General features: G+C 50.7%; 1 protein-coding gene and 1 long non-coding RNA gene across 9 annotated transcripts in view; one reads left to right on the forward strand and one right to left on the reverse strand.

Annotated features, from left to right (window-relative positions):
- The window catches only part of CLYBL (citramalyl-CoA lyase), a 243,625-nt gene that overhangs the window by 48,528 nt on the left and 181,905 nt on the right, over nucleotides 1–13,192 (reverse strand). The gene's annotated exons all lie outside the window — the stretch shown is intronic.
- On the forward strand, nucleotides 144–11,039 carry LOC149124508 (uncharacterized). The gene is made up of 2 exons (XR_016212716.1): nucleotides 144–5,692; nucleotides 10,076–11,039. It is a non-coding gene; the product is annotated as an uncharacterized LOC149124508 (long non-coding RNA).

The following is a 13,192-nucleotide window of genomic DNA, read 5'->3' on the forward strand; positions in this document are numbered from 1 at the left end:
CCTTCAGATCAGCACAGCTCCAGCCATTGTGGCCAATTGGGGAGTGAACCAGCAGATGGACGACCTCTCCACCTCTCCTCTCTCTGCGTAACTCTGACTTTCAAATAAATAAATAAATCTTATTTTTTTTTTTAAAAAAAAGAGGTGTGCACAAGGGAATTACTCTACCATCTTTCAGTTTTTCTGATGTCTGATGAAATTTTTTGTAATAAAATATGGTAAAGCAGTTTTTGAAAAACTATCTTGAGGATGCTGATACTTTTCAGAGTTGATTGATGGGGGGGCGGGACTTTTTACACTACTCTCTTGATGTTCATATTTATTTAGCTATTTCCATAATAAAGAATTAAAAACCAGTTAAGGGCTTCATCTAACTTGCTATTTGTGGGGAATAATTTTTGAAAGTCAGACTTAACGTAAAAAAAAAAAAGTATAATCAGAGAGAGAGAGATCTTCAATCTTCTGTTCACTCCCCAAATGGCCACAATGACCAGGGCAGGGCCAGGCTGAAGCCAGGAGCCAGGAGCTTCAAGCAGGTCTCCCACATGGGTACAAGGGCCCAAGCATTTGGGTCATCCTCCATTGCTTTCCTAGGCACATTAGCAGGGAGCTGGATCAGAAATGGAGCAGCTGAGACTCGAACCGATGCCCATGTAGGATGCTGGTGCTGCAGATGGCAGCTTAACCTGCTGTGCCACAGCACCCGCCCCCGCTTTTCATGTTCTTATTGTCTTATCTTCTCTTCAATCAAATCCTTGGCTCATTTTTGAAAACTATGGAGAAATTTATAGAACATAAAAACTCCCATTTTAACTATTTCTAAAACTTTGTCACCCCGGGTAGAAACCATGTGGCCATTCAGCGGTAACTCTTCATTCTCCCCTGTTCCTAGCCCTGGTCATCTGCTTTCTGCATCTACAGATGTGTCTGTCATTGATATTTTCTATGTATGAAAGCATCAAATATTCAACCTTTGGTTGTGGTTTATGTCATCCAGTGTGATGATATTTAAAGGTTCATTTTTGTTGTAGCATGTATCTGGATGCCATTCCTTATTTATGGGTAAATAATATTCCAGTGTATGTAATATACCTGTTCTGTTTATCATTCATCTGCTTGTGGACGCTTGGACTGCTTCCACGTTTTGGTTATGGTGAGTGAGGTTGCTGTGAACATTAGCATACATTAGTCTCTGAGTCCCTCATATAAGGGCTTCCAGGTATACCTTGAGCAGAACTGTTAGGTCCTAGAAGAATTCCATATTTAGCTTTTTGAGGAACTGCCAAGCTGTTTTCCACAGTGGCTGCACCATTTACATGCATACCAGCGATGTACCAGGATTCACACTGCCGTGCAGCCCACCAACAATTGCTATTGGTATGGTGTCTCTGGATTTTATTTGCACTTCTCTCGTGAGTGATGGCGTCCAGCATCTTTCCGTGGACTTCCTGGCCATCTGTTATGTATGTGGCTAAAGGCGTATTGCAGTTCTTCACCCACTTCTGTACTGGGTGGCTTCTCTTTTCATTGTTGAGTTACAAGAGTTCTTTATAAAGCTCAACATTAAACCCTTATCAGATACACGATTTGCAAATACTTCTTCCCCTTCTGTAGTTGTCTATTTCTTGATGCTGTTCTATAAAGCAACAAAGTTATAATTTTGCTAAAGTCCTATTTTTTTCTGTTATCTATTGTTTTCTTTGTTTTGCTTTTGTTAACATTTGGAGACCATTGCCTAGTCCAGGGTCACAATGGTTTATGCACCTCCATCTTCCTCCATGAGCTGAGTAGGTTTAGCTGTAATATTGGGGTCTTTGATATTTACTGATGTGTATTTTTGTATGGTGTGAGGTAGGGGCCAAAACTTTGTGTTTTCAGTTTTTATTTTTCAAGAAAACACAATGAAAATTCCCTGGGAAGAGAAAACCCAAGTGGGAAGAAGGAACTCACTTCCATCACTCTGCTGGGGCCCTGGCTGGCAGCTCCCCGCCCTTTGGTGAGCTCCCTCCCTAAGGATCCAGAAGAAAACTGAACCATGCAACCACTCATCCTTTTATGTACCCGAGGCCACAGATTCAGATACTTCAAAAACATTTTTTTTGTCCTTTTCTTGAATGCCTGGAGAAAAAACTTGGTGCTTGCCACACAGACGCACCTGGGTTTGGCGTGATGCCCCCGGTCTCCTGCGTGAATGAGAGGGAGTAACTAGACTCCATCCAGTGCACCCGGAGCTGGGACAGGTGCAGGTGTGGAGGGAAAAGACGCAGAAGTCCCTCCTGGTTGTGTGACGAAAGGTGAGTGGCGCAGACAAGTGTGGCCTGGGACTTCAGGGAGCACTGAGGTGGAGGCAGTAGGCTGGCCGCTGAAGGAGGCATTTCAAGAGGTGCGAAGGAGAGGGATGGGGGCCAGCACAGAGCCAGAAGTGGGCAAAGGGCAGAGGCAGGAAAGGCGAGGGACACGGAGGCCAGGCAAGGAGGTGGCTTAGTGGGGATGGACGTCGGGAAGACAGGGGTTCCTAAGGGGCAGGGGTGTCCTAGGATTTAGAGACACACAGGCTAGGCCTCCGTTCTTGGGGGTGGGGAGGGTGAAGGTGATGGAGGGACAGGAGGTTCTGCATGGCCCCTGCTCCTCCCCCAGCAAGTAGAGAAGCCCCCCCCCCCCCAAGAGCAGCTCCCTTTGGCCGAGGGAGGGCCTCTGGCCTCACAGCTACCCCATCGCATCTCTGGAATGGGAGTCCTGATTTGGGGCCGCACAGTCCAGTGCACTGACACAGAAACGCCCAGGACACAGGGGAGAGGCCTGGCCAGGGTTCCCCGGGAGCATCTTCTAATTGGTCCCCATCGGTCTTGGGAGGCCGGCCGGCCCGAGAAGGTGGCTCCCTCCCCAGCTGCTACCAAGTACAGCCCGGAGCCAAGCTGCCCTCTCCTCTCCAGGCGCTGTATTTATGTTTCAGGAGTTCTCTGGGTTAGAGTGGGTAATTAACTGTTGTGGTTTAAAAGGCCCCCTGCTGGGCCGCAGTCTGCGTGGGAGAATAAAGTAAACAAGCAAAAGGGAAGCATCCTCAAAGGACCCTGCGCTTCCCTTTCTCCTGGCCAGGACCAGACCGAGCCACCGGCCGCAGGTGCCATGGATCACCTGCGCAGGGCAGGGCTCATAATTTAATGAGGTGGCCCCGCCAGGGCTCCAGACACGCGTCAGGTAACAGATGTGTCACCTGTCCCTGGCCTGAGCCGAGTGAGGCCCACAGCACACTGCCACTGAGGACTCCCTACTGCTGGAAACAGATCCCCGGCATCCCCTTTGCGTAACTATCAAGGACCAGGTTTTTGCAAAGCCATGCCTTCTTCGTGGCTGTGGAGGAAGACATCCGTTTCCCTGTGCACACCCGTCCCTCACCCCAACCCCGTGTTTTGGCTGCAGTTCCCTGAGCTGCACTAAGGTGCGCTGCGAGGGGCTCAGCGGTGCCCGGGTGGCTGCCTGGATGCCAGTCTGTGTGCCAGCTGCTCCCACACACTTCTCTCTGGTGCAGGCACAAAGAACCTTGTCCCAGGAAGGGGAGCTTGTGAGAGTGTGCAGAGCCAGGGATAAGTGTCCAGATACAGCCCCCACAGACTGGCCACTCAACAGAGGGAGCCAAGGCTGACTTCAGCTGGCCATGGTCTTCCCAAGGAGGCGATGCTGCCTGGCAAACAGGACTCGGCAGGTTCCTTAGTCCTCCTGGCAGCCAGGAATGGAGAGAGCAAGCAACGCAAAGAGCTAGGTGATCCAGGTATGTGACGCTCGGTCATATTTCTCAATACTACTTTTTTTTTTTTTTTAAAGATTTATTTATTTGAAAGAGTTACAGAAAGGCAGAGGCAGAGATAGAGAGATAGATCTTTCATCCAGTGGTTCACTCTCCAAATGGTCACAATGGTTGGAGCTGCGCCGATCCGGAGCCAGGAGCCAGGAGCCAGGAGCCAGGAGCTTCCTCTGGGTCTCCCACGTGGATGCAGGGGCCCAAGCACTTGGGCCATCTTCTACTGCTTTCCCAGGCCATAGCAGAGAGTTGGATTGGAAGTAGAGCAGCCAGAACTCGGTGCCCATATGGCATGCTGGCACTGCAGGTGGTGGCTTTACCTGCTATGCCACAGCGCCAGCCCCTCAAATACTACTTTTTAAAAGTAGATGAACCATCAACACTAAGAGGAATTAAAAAAGAAACTCCCACGAAGTATTAGTTGGCTCCACCTTTGTATGTTTTAGTTTCTGTTGCTCAAATATACACTTATAACCTCATTTTTCTAGTTGATCCACTTTTTTTTTAAAGACTTATTTTATTTCAAAGGCAGAGTTACAGACAGACAGACCTCTTCTATCTGCTGGTTCACTCCCCAAATGGCCGCAACTGCTGGGGCTGGGCCAGGTGAATGCCAGGAGCCTCAAACTCCATCTGGGTCCCCCTCATGTGTGGCAGGGGCCCAAGTACTTGGGTTATCCCTGCTGCTTCTCTTAGGTGCATTAACAGGGCACTGAACTGGAAGTGGGGCAGCCAGGACATGAACTGGCGCTCATATGGCATGCCAGCGTCAGAGGTGGTGGTTTAACCTGCTGTGCCACCATGCTGGCCCCTGATCATGTTTTTTTAAATCAGCATATCTGGGTGAGTGTTTCTACACTATCATTTTTTCATTTTATTTATTCGAAAGGCAAACAGACTCAGGGAGGTCTCCCACTCACTGGTTCATTCTCCAAATGCCTATAACAGTCAGGGCTGGGCCACGCTGGTGCCTAGAACTCAATCCAGGTTTCTCACTTGGGTGGCAGGAACCCAGTGACTTGAGCCATCACCACTGCACTGCATCAGTAGGAAGCTGGAGCCAGTAGCCAGGGCTGGGAATCAAACCCAGGCACTCTGGTGTGGGACACGGGCATCCTAGCCACTGGGCTAAATGCCTATTCCCGGGAGGACGTAGTTCCTTTGCTGTCCATTGCAGCATGACGCACGTGTGAAGCTATGTGTCGTGGAGAGAGTGGGAGAGCCGTGTCCTGTTGCCCGGCTCACAGACACTGGGAGCCCAGAATCTCCCGTAACTCAAAGTTTTCCTCAAGGAGATGCTCACAAAACAGTGCCGAGCTGGCGCCGCACGTGGCTCTCACTGCCTTTTCCACCTTAGCCTCTTGCCAGCTCCTCACGGCAGCTTCTCGGCAGCTTCATTCCTTCACTGGTGCCAGGCAGGTGCAGGGCGCGGCCACTTGGGTTTTCTTGCCTCTTTTTGCGCCCAGTAAATTTTCATAAAGCGTTTAGCGTGCGAACAAGCAGGCTAATTTACCGTGCCGGTGAGCCAGGCGCCCTGAAACCCTGCCATGTCTTGGCTTCTGAGTCAGAGACCTTGCTCCCAGAGGCCAGGACTCGTGCCAGAGCCTTCTCTGTACACACACCAGGTGTGATTCAGCAGAACAGATTGTGCGGACGCTCAGGGACTTCTGTCAAAGCCTGCATCACACTGAAACTGTATCCCTCATGCACAGGGAGGTGCCAGTCTCCTAGGCCGAAAGTGCTGCGGGGAGAGACCTCTCCACCAACAGGAAACAGGAACTCCCTCCACCCTTCCACGCACACCTGGCTTCGGGAACATTACGATTTGGAATGCTGTCAGTACCATCTTAAAATCTCCCATTATAACTCGAAGCTGCTTTCCTTGAATGATAGGTAAGCAAGGATGACTCGGGATTTTTTTTTTTAATACACAAAGAAGATATGCAAAAAGTGTAATTATAAGGAAGAGTGGAAAACTCATTGAATCAGGCCTTTGACACAGACTTTGTAGATCGCTTGGCCCATGCAGGAAATGTTGGTGGAGAGTGGCTTTGAGCATGGATGTTCTAGGCGTCAGGTCACAAGGCAGTGAGGATGCTGGCTAGGGAAGACTTTTGGGGTAGAAGCCAAGCTTTGGGGCTGTCATGGTGGAGAGCACGGACAGAACGCCCTGGTCCCTGAATATGGCAAGATGAGTGAGCCTGGGGGACAGGACAGGCCAGCTGCAGGGAGAGCGGAAACGTAATGCCTGGTGAAGCCCACTTGGTGAGTGGGGGGCCAGTGATGTGCCAGTGCCAATGTCTTTGGAATGAAACATACAGATGTGGGGCCAGCGTTGTGGTGCCATGGGTAAGCTGCCACTTGCAATGCTGGCATCTCCTATGAGCACTAGTTAGAGTCCTGGCTGCTCTGCTTCTGATCCAGCTCCCTGCTAATATACCTGGGAAAGCAGCAGAAGATGGCCCAAATACTTGGGCCCCTGCTACCCACATGGGAGACCTGGATGGAGTTCAGGCTCCCGGCTTTGGCCTGGTCCTGCCCCAGCTATTGTGGCCATTTGGGGAATGAATCAGCAGACAGAAGATCTCCCCACACCCCTTTTAATATTTATTTTATTTGAAAGTCAGAGTTACAGAATACAGAGAGAAGAGGCAGAGAAGGTCTTCCATTTGCTGGTTTACTCCCCAAATGGCTGCAATGACTGGGGCTGGGCCAGGCTGAAGCAAGGAGCCCGCAACTCCATCAAGGCCTCCCATGTGAGTGGCAGTGGCCCACGTAGCTGCGTCATCGCCTGCTGCCTCCCAAGGTGTGCATCAGCAGGAAGCTGGAGCAGAAGCAGAGGTTCTGGGGCTCCATCACTGGCACCCCAGGTGGCAGTTCATCCCACTGCGCCCCAACAACTATCCCTGCCTGCATATTCATGAGGACAAATCTCGGAAATCGAATGCTAGGTCTCTCCTGCTCACTCAGGTTCCAAAGGAATGGCCAGGACCTGCAACTTTCACAGCGTCTGTCTGAACTAACAGGATGGCCCCCCACTCACTGTGCTCCACTTCCTCATCGGGAAGATGGGGTGATGACAGTTCCTGCCGAGGGACTGGCGAGAACTGAAGTGGTACAAATTTTAACACGTATCTTCAAATGCTCGTTTTAACATGTGTCCTCAAATTGCTTTTGACAAATGGACTGCACAAATTTAAACTCCCACCCACGTGGGACCGGTTCTGCTCGCATCCTGGTGTGCCCTGTCCCCCGTGTCCCTGGGTCCTCGTCCAACACAGGGACTGCACTGGGGACCAGGAATGTAACCTGCAGGTCTGGCGCTGCACTGCCCAGCTGGGAGGCAAATGCAGGAGCTGGTTTCTTGGCACTGAGGAGGGGCCCTGGAGGGCTGATCTGCTCACAGGACATGGGAGCCAGCCTGTGCGCTGACGGGCAGGATACGCTACGGTCTAACATGACACCTCGGCATCTGAGCAAACAGCAGAAGCGAGAAAGGTCACTCCCACCTTCCCCTGCCCTCCTCCCCTGCAGCAGGGCGTAAAGCCCTCACGGCAGAGGTGTTGCAGGCACAGAGACGCAAGGAACAACTGCAACAAACAGGCCTTGCCAAGTGTCCCCACTGGATGCCCATGACGTCCGCCCCTCCTGTCCAGTGACATTTCTCCACCACTGTCTACTGCGCAGCAAACTCAAGCATGAAACAGCCCACCAGTTACTTTGGTCTCTTGTCTGAAGGCTCCCGTGTCCTGAAAACTTACATTCAGTACATGAGTATGCTTTTTTCCTGGCTCATCTATCTTTTGTCACAGGTGTGCAAAGACAGAGAGGGTTCTTTGTCCACTGGGTTCACTCCCCTAATGTGTACAACATCCAGGGAGGTGCCAGGGCCAAAGCTGGGAGGCAGGGATCTAAAGCAGGTCTCACACAAAGGCAGCAGGAACCCTGCGATTTGATATGAGCACGGGTCTGCATTAGCATGGGTTAAAATTTCTTGTACTAAAATAAATTTATATATCTTAAAGAATTATTTATTTATTTGAAAGGGAGAGAAGGAGGGAGGGAGGGAGGGAGGGAGAGGGAGGGAGGGAGGGAGGGAGGGGGAGAGAGAGAGAGAGAGAGAGAGATCTTCCATCTGCCAGTTTACTCTCCCAAATGGTTGCAATAGCCAGGCCTGGGCCAGGCCGAAGCCAAGAACCAGGAGTTTTCTTCCGGGTCTTCCAGGTGGGTGCAGGGGCCCAAGCACTTGGGCCATCTTCTGCTATCTTCCTAGGCATCTTAGCAGGGAGCTGGATAGGAAGTGGAGCAGCCAGGACTCAAACCCATATGGGATGCCGGCCTCACAGGTGGCAGCTTTACCCATGCCACAGTGCCAGCCCCTAAATTTATCATTTAATCCCATATTTTCACAGATGTTTTGAAGTACTCTTGTATACTTAAAAAATTATTTGAGAGACAAAGAGATAGAGCTCTGAACCACTACTGACTCCCCATATGCCTAGAATGGCCAGGTCTAGGCCATAGTTGGAGCCACAAGCCAGGAATTCAATCCAGGTGTTCTACATGGGTGGCAAGAACCCAATTACTAGGGCCAGTGTTGTTGTGTATCCAGTTAAGTCACCGCCTGCAGCGCTGGCATCCCATATGGGCACCTGTTAGAGTCTCAGCTGCTCCACTTCCAATCCAGCTCCCTGTTAATGTGCCTGGGAAAGCAGCAGAACACGGCCCAGGTTCTTAGGCCCTTGCACCCATGTTGAAGACCCAGCAGAAACTCTTAGCTTCTGGCTTTGGCCTGGTCCAGTTCTGGCCGTTGCAGCCATTTGGGGAGTGAACGAGTGGATGGAACATCTCCCTCTCCGTCTTCCCTCTTCCTCTGTAACTCTGCCTTTCAAATAAAATAAATAAATATAAAAAACCCCAATATCTTGAATCACTGCTGCCTTCCTGGGAAGAATTGGTAAAAAGTGGAGTCAGCAGTGGAACTAGGAATTGAAAACCAAGCATTCCCATGTGGGATGCAGACATCTTAACTGCTGGGCGAAACACCTCTTGCTATACGGAAACTTGAAATACAGGAAAGTGTGTGTGTAAATATATAAACAGATGACTGCAACCCACGCACTGTGACACCAGGGAGCCCCACGTGGAGCACCGGAGCCGGGTAACACCTAACACGGTCACCAGTCCTGCGCGCCAGCCACCGGCTTCCTTTGTTCTCTTCATCAGCAGGCACTCAGCGCTGGTCTACTTGGCTTCCACTCTCAACGCTGAGTCTCTGCAGCGCAGGTCTATTTTTTCTGCCGCAGCCTTTGACATTTGTACACTGTACGTGGTGGGAATGTTGCAAACTGCCCTGCACCAGCACCCACTGCCGGCAACACCATCTACTGTTTGCTGGAGCAGAAGCTTGGCCCTGTCCTGCTGACTCTGTCGTGCTCCCTCAGTACACGGGAGCAGAGGAAGGCATCCCCTCATCTGTGTCCCCTCCCTGCTACCGGAGTCCAAGCCACCCTCTCAGATCCCCACCATAACATTCGGCAGCAGCTTCTCCGTGTGGCTCCCAGGGAAATCCCACCTCATGTCCTGGGTGACTTGGTCACACTGGTCTCATTGTCAAGATCGCCTCATCCCTCAATTCTCCAACCCCAGAGCCACCCTCGCTTATGCCGACTTCTTGGCTGCCCCTCTGCCCTCGCCGTTGTTTGCCTTCAAATGTCTTCCAAGTCCCGGTCCTGTGAATGGCCACTGACCTCAGATTTTCTCGCCAGCCTGCCACTAACCCTGGACATCCTGGTTAACTGTTCCAACTGACACCTCCACAAGCCCATTCAATGCTTGTTGCCCTTTAATTCTCTGTGACTCTCGCCTAGGGTTTAATTTGCTGAGGCTGGTGGTGGTTGGGGGCGGGGGACAGTGTATTCATCAATGATTCACTGTTCAGCGCCTCAGTTACGCTAGGCGCTGGGCAAGGTCCTGGGGGTGCAGGCATGTACCGTTCCTGCAATGTACAGAAATGCAAAACGGCAACATATGTGCATCAGGACAGGCATCACACGCTGCTTGCACAGGGGTACGGCAGACTGCTGGGGCCCCTGGCTTCATTCTCCCCTTCTCCTTTGAGTTTTAGCAGAGTACATGGTCTGCCTCTAAAAGACTGCCTGGCTCAGCTCCCCTAGCAGCTAGCAAGCAAATGGAACAGACATGGTGCAGACAAGGATGTCGAATCTCTTAGGAAACTACTTGGCTTCCACTCTTTCTCCCCCACCCCTCTCACAGACTGGAACTCAAACATGCTCTAGCGAGCCAGTCTCAGCCACACAAGACAAGGACAAGGATGTCAAGAGCACCAAAGCAGAAGGAAGTTGGCCTCCAGATGACCTTGAAGAGGAACACTCTCCCATGGGCTGTGGATCCTCACCGAAGTCCACACTTTTGGATCACAGAGAAATAAACTCTCCCTGGTCAAAGAGACCATGGTCTGAGATTACAGCACTGTAATCTACACACAGACAGCAAAGAGAGTGTGTACCCATGGGGTACACATGGAGCGTGGTGCAGAGGGCAGAACAGGGTAAGCCAAGGGGGCAAAGCAGGGCACTGAAAGATCCAGTGAAAGAGAGACTGCCAGCCCAGTGCACAGCCTGGTGATCAGCAGACCCTGGAAGATTCCTTTCTTGGGTCTGTGTGTGTGCCAGAAGGGGATTGCTGTGCTCTGAGAAGAGGAGGAAGACAGGTGGAATTCTGGGGAGTGTGCACACAATTGCACATCAGTCTTAGATATCTTTGTTGAATGCTGGAGTAGATTAAATAATCCCTCTTGACCATTCAAAATCTAAGACAATTAAACAATAAAATAGTCAGCAAGAACAGAATTAGAATATGTGGCTCCTTCCAAAAGTTCAGGGGAGGGGCCGACGCTGTGGCATAGTGGGTAAGGCCACCGCCTGCAGTGCCAGCATCCCATATGGGTGCCAGTTTGAGTCCTGGCTGCTCCACTTCCTATCCAGCTCTCTGCTGTTGCCTGGGAAAGCAGTAGAAGCTGGCCCAAGTCCCTGCACCCACGTGGGAGACCCAGAAGAAGCTCCTGGCTCCTGGTTTTGGATCGGCTCAGCTCTGGCCATCGCAGCCATCTGGCGAGTGAACCAGCAGATGGAAGACCTCTCTCTCTCTGCCTGTGCCTCTGCCTCTCTGTAACTCTGCCTTTCAAATAAATAAATAAATCTTTTTTAAAAAGTTAAAAGGAAATGAGTTTTATGAAAAAAAAAAAAACTATGCATGACTTTGAAACATTTCTGCATCAAAACATTCTGATCTTTTAGTTGTTTTTCCATGAATGTTTAGAAGCACCCTTGGATCTCCTTCATTTCTGCTCTAAGTTGAGCTGAGGGCAGAGTTCAGCAGCTTTCTGATACTGAGCCTTGGGATCAGCTTTACCAGTCAGGATGGACAGGGAAGCTACTAACTCTGCTCCCCAAGGGTTGCCTAGGGAGCAAGGTCACAGCCACTTCTCCAAGGAAGAAGGAAGGGGCTGGAAGGATGGCCACACGAGAAGTCTCACTGGCTCAGAGGAGATAGACATGGACAGCAGAAGCCAAGCATACTAGCCTAGTGAAAAGAGATCCCAGGAATGGGGAATGTGTTGACCTTGACCTGCAGACCCCATGGGAAATCCTTCTGATTCCGTCTCTCATGAAGCCCCAACAGGTGTCAGAACTGAGTTGTCTCTTCTGGAACAGGACCTCCTCTTACTACCTCCCAGGCTGTGGGCTCACCAGGAGTCCTGGTATAACCTGCCCCTCCAGAAGACAGGGTCCTCCGCTCTGCCTAGGAGTTGGTCCTTGAACCTTACGTGAGAGTTAAACACCAAAGTCATGGAAACAATCTGACCACGGTGTTTCCAGCTGGGACCCTTGGGGAGTAATTAGATTAGGGAAGGTCGCTAGCATGGAGCCCCCCGACTGAATCCTGGTGGCTGTGTTAAGGAGAAGGACAGGGACCACACAGACAGACACACACGCTCCTGCTGTGATGTGATACCGGTTGTGCCACGCCCTTTCCCTTCTACCTCCAAAACCATGAACAAAGCAACCTTTTCTTAAAGCAGCATGCCTCTCGCACTTCACGACAGTAACGAAATGCTGCCAGGCACACTTACCTGGTGGCTGCCCCAGCAAGGACCAGCCTGCTTGTCGCACTGGAGCTTGATGCTCTCCGTCCTCAGGGAGCACCTAAAGATGTGTGAGCGAGACACTGGCCAGAAGGTTTCCCTCCTGTGGCCTTTCTGCCTGTGCTCTGCCCTGCACCAGGCACTCAGCCATGCCCACCTCTCTTCCCAGGCAGTGCCCGTCCTGAGAAGGCAGGGCTAGAAGCAACCCAGTGCCCTCATTATAAGCCACACAGTAGCTACCAAATCCCCGTGTGCTCAGAAACGGCTTCTCTGCACGTGTACTGGGGAGCTCATTCCAGGACTTCTGGTGATTCTAATGTCTCGCTGCTAATATGATGCCTTCTCAGAGTATTTTTCAGTTTTAATGCAGATTTGAACACACCCATTACCAATCTTAAGTGTATACTCTCCAGGTACTTACTCTCATCAGTTTACCTATCTGTGTGTATGCACTTCAAAGAGCTCAGTGGAAAATGGAATTAAAAGATGAGTTTATTCTGGTGCAAACATTTTTGAAATCTACAGTTTTTCATAGTATGTTTTCCAAGAATTTTTTGAAGACCCCTTGCATGCCGGTTTCTTCTTGGCTAGTATGCTGTAGGTATTTAATACATGCTTGTTGAGTCAAATTTAAAGATTTATTTTTTATTTGAAAGGCAGAGTTACAGAGAGAGAGAGAGAAAGAGAAAGAGAGAGAGACTTCCATCCACTGGTTCACTCCCCAGATGACCACAATAGTGGGAGCTGGACCAAGTGGAAGCCAGGAGCTTCATCCGGGTCACACCAGCAATTGGCGTGACCCTGAGCGACTTACGTGGCGCTGCGTGAGCACGTTTTGTGATGGGCAGTGAGATTCTGAGAAGGCTCAAGTGCAAAGGTCTTGCTCCTGTGTCTTCCTGAGCATCTCAGCCATTTGATTAAGCAAACAGTCGCTACTGGAAAGCATCTTGAGAGAGTCAGAAAAGATAAGGCTGCCCAATTCCATCTCGTTCTGATGGAGAGCAAAGTCCAAGATGGAGGGGGCCCTCCCTGCCAGCCACAGCCTCTGCCCTGGTGGCATAAATTTGTCTATGCACTCCAGCTATAAAAAGAAAGAAAAAAGAAACCAGTGGGATAACCTGGTGGCCCTGGCCATGGAAATACGGAAGTGCCAGGAAGAATGGAGACCAGAGGAGGTAACTGCTTTCATAGTTCTCCCCATGGAAGTCGACCATCAAAGCAATGTT

Source organism: Oryctolagus cuniculus, chromosome 9 (assembly GCF_051225735.1).
Source record: "Oryctolagus cuniculus isolate XC-2025 breed Fujian yellow rabbit chromosome 9, ASM5122573v1, whole genome shotgun sequence".
Lineage (NCBI taxonomy): Eukaryota > Metazoa > Chordata > Mammalia > Lagomorpha > Leporidae > Oryctolagus > Oryctolagus cuniculus.